At 36.6% G+C, this 5,677-nt stretch overlaps 1 protein-coding gene across 1 annotated transcript in view; it reads right to left on the minus strand.

Moving 5' to 3' along the window:
* Positions 1-2,071, minus strand: part of LOC106663517 (proton-coupled amino acid transporter-like protein CG1139) — a 31,318-nt gene extending 29,247 nt beyond the window's left edge. The window contains exon 1 of the mRNA XM_014388399.2: positions 1,971-2,071. The gene's annotated coding sequence lies outside the window, so the exon portion shown is untranslated. The remainder of the gene's footprint in view (positions 1-1,970) is intronic.
* Between the last annotated feature and the right edge of the window lie 3,606 nt (positions 2,072-5,677).

The following is a 5,677-nucleotide window of genomic DNA, read 5'->3' on the forward strand; positions in this document are numbered from 1 at the left end:
ATCAGGCGTGCGTGACCAACGCTGGTTATTTTCGCTCAAGAAAACGTTAAAAATCAAAGAAATTTTTGCGCGTGCGTCTTCGAGTCGTGTTTCATTTGCACTCCTCCGCCCCCGCACCTTCCTCGTTATCGGCTCGAGCTACGGATTAGGCAGCGATAAGGATGTGTTGTCCGGCCTAATCAGTTCAAAGACGACGTATTCACGGTCATTTCACCTTATTTTAAACCATTCCGTCTCGGAGCACAGACCGCCTAACTAATACTAAAATAATAAATTTCTCTAGGCGTAAACAGTACGAATCAAAGGCATATCGCGTTTGGCTACCTAAACAGAGAATAGTAAAAATCTCGAGAGACATTAAATTCGTTGAAGGAAAATATCCAGAGAAAGAAGATAAGTCAACTCAAGATCTAGAAAATGGCAAGGATTTCAAAAGAAATATTGAAGTTCAAATTAAAGGGAATCGTCCGGTCACTCAAGATCAGCAACTGACTGAAGAAACCGAACCTCAAGAAGGTGATGAAGAAGATGAAAAGGGAAGTGAAGAAGTCGGAGAAGAAAAGAAGAACAAGTACATGAATTCACGAGGAAAGGGCGTGGAAGACCCTGCATACAACGGACAGGACAAAGAGCAAGACCCAAAAAGCACTTCGAGGACAATTGGTCGAGGAAGACCACAGAAGAAGAAACAAAAAACGACACACCTATTGGAGACAGTGCGAACTTCCCTCCATCAACGAGGCCCTTAACAACTCACCCTGGAGAAAAGATATAGTTGAAGAGTTTGAGTCTATCTTAAAGAATGACTCCTGGAAAATTGTTGACAAGAGGATTATCGGCTGTCGTCTAGTCTTAAAAGACAAGCTAGATCAGGATGGAAAACTTATTCGCAAGAAGGCTCGACTCGTAGCTAAAGGTTTTTCCCAGTTACACGGGATAGACTTCCATGAGACCTTTTCTCCAGTGGTAAGGCTTGGTTCACTAAGATGCCTAATAGGAGATGCCATAGCAAACTACTTGTCCATTCGTCAGCTGGACGTAATCACCTTACCTTAACGGAGAACGAAGAGAAAATTTTTGTGGAGCCCCCGGAATGCTTGGAAACCATCTTGGAGAAAATTAGAAACTCACCGGTCAAGACAATAAAAAAAAGGCATTAGATATGCTAAGGAAAACAAGAAAAGGAAACATAGCATGCCTACTGAAGAAATCATTGTACGGCCTAAAACAGTCAGGGAGACAGTGGTACCTCGAGCTACATACAGCACTGCTGAAGACACGGCAATAATAGTGTATTAGTCAAGTAATAGTAATAGTGCAAGACATTTTTCACGGTATATAATAGTGTATTTGCGATTATAATTAAAATCTGGCTTTTAGAAAATTTTCCTATATAAAATTTATCTAACACAGTCAACCAATAGTGTATTTGCGATTATAATTAAAAATCAGCCTTTTAGAAAATTATCCTATACAAAATTTTTCTAACAGTCTACAATAATGTATTTGCGATTATAATTAAAAATCAGGCTTTTAGAAAATTATCCTATATAAAATTTATCTATCACAGTCATATAATACTGTATTTGTGATTATAATTAAAAATCAGTCTTTTAGAAAATTATTCTATATAAAATTTATCTATCACAGTCATATAATAGATATTTACGATTATAATTACAAATCAGGTTTTTAGAAAATTGTCCTATATAAAATTTATCTAACACTGTGATATAATATTTATTGTAATATGTAAAGTGTCTGGATAGATTATAATTTTCACATTATTATACTTATCAAAATTTCTTCATTCAATCTGGGGCCGTGTAAACAAATGAACAAATTCTTACAACTACTCCCCATCTTTTATGTGAAAGGTTATTATAGCTTCTGTACGCTCTGTTAATTTCCGGTTTTCTTTCATGACAAAACTTTCTTTCAATGTCCGTACTTAATTGAAGTCTACTTACGGCTTCCAAAGACGGCTACGAAGATAAGTCAAGCGGACGGGGGACGTCTGAATTGTTAGTTTTGACAGGAGCGATGTCAAAACAGAGTAGGGGTGACGGTGGTCAGTTGTAGAATTGGATCATGCCGCGGGGCAAGGGCACTCAGACCAGAAGCAACTAATCCTCAATTTCCTGGGTTTTGTTCAATCTATTCATTTACCCACGACCGTTTACACAACACGATCCTTTAGTTTATTTAAATCCTCATCCTGGGCCCAATTACGTTATTACGATATTTTAAATCTAGTTTAAAATGTCAAAAATTGCTACTGTGGCAATGGACAAGATGTGTAAGTAATTGATTAATAAGTCATTTCATAATTGCCGAAAGAAAACATGCACTTGCACCTATAAGAACTTGTAAAGCATCAGGAGGGCAAAAACGAGGATCTATTTTTTGAGTCTCAAAACGCACAATTATTATAGAATCAAGTTAGACCTAACCGATACTATCACTATCCCTGATCATAGTGGTTCATCATGGTGTTCAGAAAAGGAAGTCGTCTTGCTGCTAATGAAAAGTAGAAAAATAAAAGCACCTTATTGACGTCATTACAATTAATTAAGGTTTTTAGTTGAGATGAAAAAAAGTCAATGGCACGAGCGGGATTCGAACTCACGATCTTCGGCTAGATACGCCGCTGCTCTACCACTTGAGCTATCGTGACCTCGATCCACTCGGACATCAACTTCCCATCTCAACCCCACCTTATGAGTTTTCCTTCCTTTTTGCCATTTTTCAAATGTCGTGTAATCGGATTGGATTCTCGACGACAAATGAAATGGCCACGGAGAGCGTGTACTTCATTTTAATTAATTAAATTCACTAATTTCGTGGTCCGTTTGACCAATTAATACATTACAATTAATTAAGGTTTTTAGTTGAGATGAAAAACCTTAATTAATTGTAATGTATTAATTGTCAAGCGGACCACGAAATTAGTGAACTTATTGAAGTCATTAACCATTACAAATATCTGGGTATTCCCCCCCCCCGTTTTTCTATGACTCGGCATTTTACGGAGAGGATATAATTGGCTTAATTTGGGATAAATCGTTTTTGGAAGGCCCTCATTATTAACGGTAAAGCCCCTCCTTCCAAAAACGTTCCTTACTTATTCAAAGCGGTTTGCCGTTCAATTGTATGCTGTGGTGCCCAGTGTTGGGGGTTTCAACGACATGTTGGTGGAAGAAGTTCAACGTTTCTTCATCAAGAAGTTGTTAGGGTCCCCCGTCATACACCAAATTAAATGGTTTCTATTGAGACTTCAACCTCTCTGGTTCATGTTTTCACCTACGGTCTCCATGTTGGTACTGCATCACGACTTTGAATCTACCTGCTCACCGGCTTTCTTGTTCTCTAGTCTTGAAGATTCTGGTTCAAGAACTGGGTTAATTTGGCGGAAAAGTACTCCTGCCCTTTTGACTCTAACTTCCAGGATCGGGATAAATGGTGTGCCCAGTTGATGGGCATATGTCAAAGGATGGACGAGTGTTACCGGGTAGTGTGTGCGGTCGTCTGGACAGTTTTCTTTTATCTAAAGATCTGCAGTGCCCCCTTCCTTGCTGTCCCTCACTGCAGGAAATACAGAACTTTCGCCCACAGAGCTGAGCTGGTTTTTCAAATAAAGAGGCGAGTTGGTTTTTCTTAACTACACTCCGTGGCGAGAAAGGGAGTTATCCCTCTGTGCTCTTTGTAACCGCAGAGAAAGGGAGGATGTGATCCATTTCTTGGGTGTAGTCCCATCCTCTCGTAATGTAGATATCTCCATACAGGACACAGCAGACCCAGCATAACCCAGATATTTGAATTCCTTAATGGTAGGAACAGTTTGCAATTGATCAGATTCTCACGACAGGCTTGGTCGTATCGTCATGATCTAATTAGGGAATTCAATTATGATCACTAGTTCTTTTCCTTTTTAAATTAGTATTATTGTATTATTATTGTATTATTATTTTAATTTTATTTATATATTTTTGATAGTTGTGGCTTCAACCTCCGGCAGACGGTTTTTATCCATGCCGTTATTTTATGTTATGGCATATATTTTTGTTTTGTAAATATTTTGTAACATAAAGCATTTATTATAATTATTATTTGCGGTCTACCTGATAGATATGTTATAGCATTACGATTTTACCAACTTAATAGTAGTAGTTGGTTTGTGTGTCATTTGCCAGTTACCTTTTAAACGTTTGTAAACAATTAGGTGATAAAAAGTATGTCTGGGTCGCCATTGTTTTGACGGAGTCTTGGATGTAATACACTTAGGTTTATCATGTTTATTTTAGGCCAGTTTTTATGTATCTCAGTTTGCTTTCTTTTTAGGTCGTGTAGAGTATTTTAATAGAGTAACTTATTTGGGTTTATACATTAAGTTTCAATTGTTTTGTGCATTTTTTTAATGGTTTTCTCTTGTTGAATTTGTTTTCTTTGTACGGCTGTTTTCTCGTGGTGTGCCTGTAGGTCTCTTGGACAGTGTTGGTTATGTCGTGTATATCTCAATTCCTCATGTTGAATATTTTGTCTGTATGTCACTTGGTTTATCGTGTGTATACCTGTAATCTCGTCTTGTACATGAATCCTATGTCATCGATATACTCAAACTTTTTTCCTTTTCTAATTGCAGCAACTGTATTTTTCTGTATATCGTTGTGAACAACCTGTATATCGTTGTGAACAACCTGTATATCTACCCAAGATCTCCTTCAATATGTCGTGTATATTTCAATTTCTCATGTCGAATATTGTGTCTGTATGTCCCTTGGTTTATCGTTGTAACGTAATCTCTTTATATCTATATCATATCGTGTTAAACGTGTCTCTAATATTCCTCGTGTTGAATTTGACTGTGTATTTCTTTTCTATCGTCTGAACGTGAGGTGCCTGCATGTATCTGTATTATCGCTTTGAATATGCCGTTACAATATCTCTCATTTTTCTCATGTCGAATTTGTTGTGCCTGTATGTTTCTGTTTTATCGTTTTGCACGTTTCTTGCCAGAACCTCAGTTTCATCGTATTGAATGTCTTTTTAAAAACTGGTTTGAATTTTCAACCAATGGCAGAGACATGATATTTATTTTTAATATGAAGATTCCAATTCCATTTTGGAAAATTTCCCAGTTTTAATGTATTTTTTTTGTGGATAGGAGAAAATATTCATCCTAGGCAAAACAATTTTATAGCATTAGAGTTTTCACTAAATTTATAAAATTATGTACATTTATATGTTAGGTTACGGTAAAATGGGCCAGAAACTCGTACCTCCGTGGAGGTGAGCAATGGAATTTACCGCGACCCTGTTCAGGAAGCGCAAAAGAACGCCGTTGGGCAGCTATTACGTAAAACCGGTCGTCAATTACCAACTCAGATAATTGAGATTTGCCAGAACTTTTTACATGGACCGGTGAAATATAGCCTTTTGCTATAACATAAACACCAACGAAATAATTATTAACAGAATGGGTGGTTTTAAATGAGTAAAAATATCCTATTTTTAATACTACTTTTCAATATTATCCATCAGTTCCGAAAATATACGAAGAAATATATAACAATAATTATTAACTTTTTTATTTAAATAGTGAATTATAGTAAAATCAACAGGTTCTAGGAGGGAAAAACAAAATAGTTTTCATTTATTTATTATATATACAAATGCA

The sequence above is a fragment of the Cimex lectularius genome, unplaced genomic scaffold (assembly GCF_000648675.2).
Source record: "Cimex lectularius strain Harlan isolate CLEC.00 unplaced genomic scaffold, Clec_2.1 scaffold5, whole genome shotgun sequence".
In the NCBI taxonomy this organism is placed as follows: Eukaryota; Metazoa; Arthropoda; class Insecta; order Hemiptera; family Cimicidae; genus Cimex; species Cimex lectularius.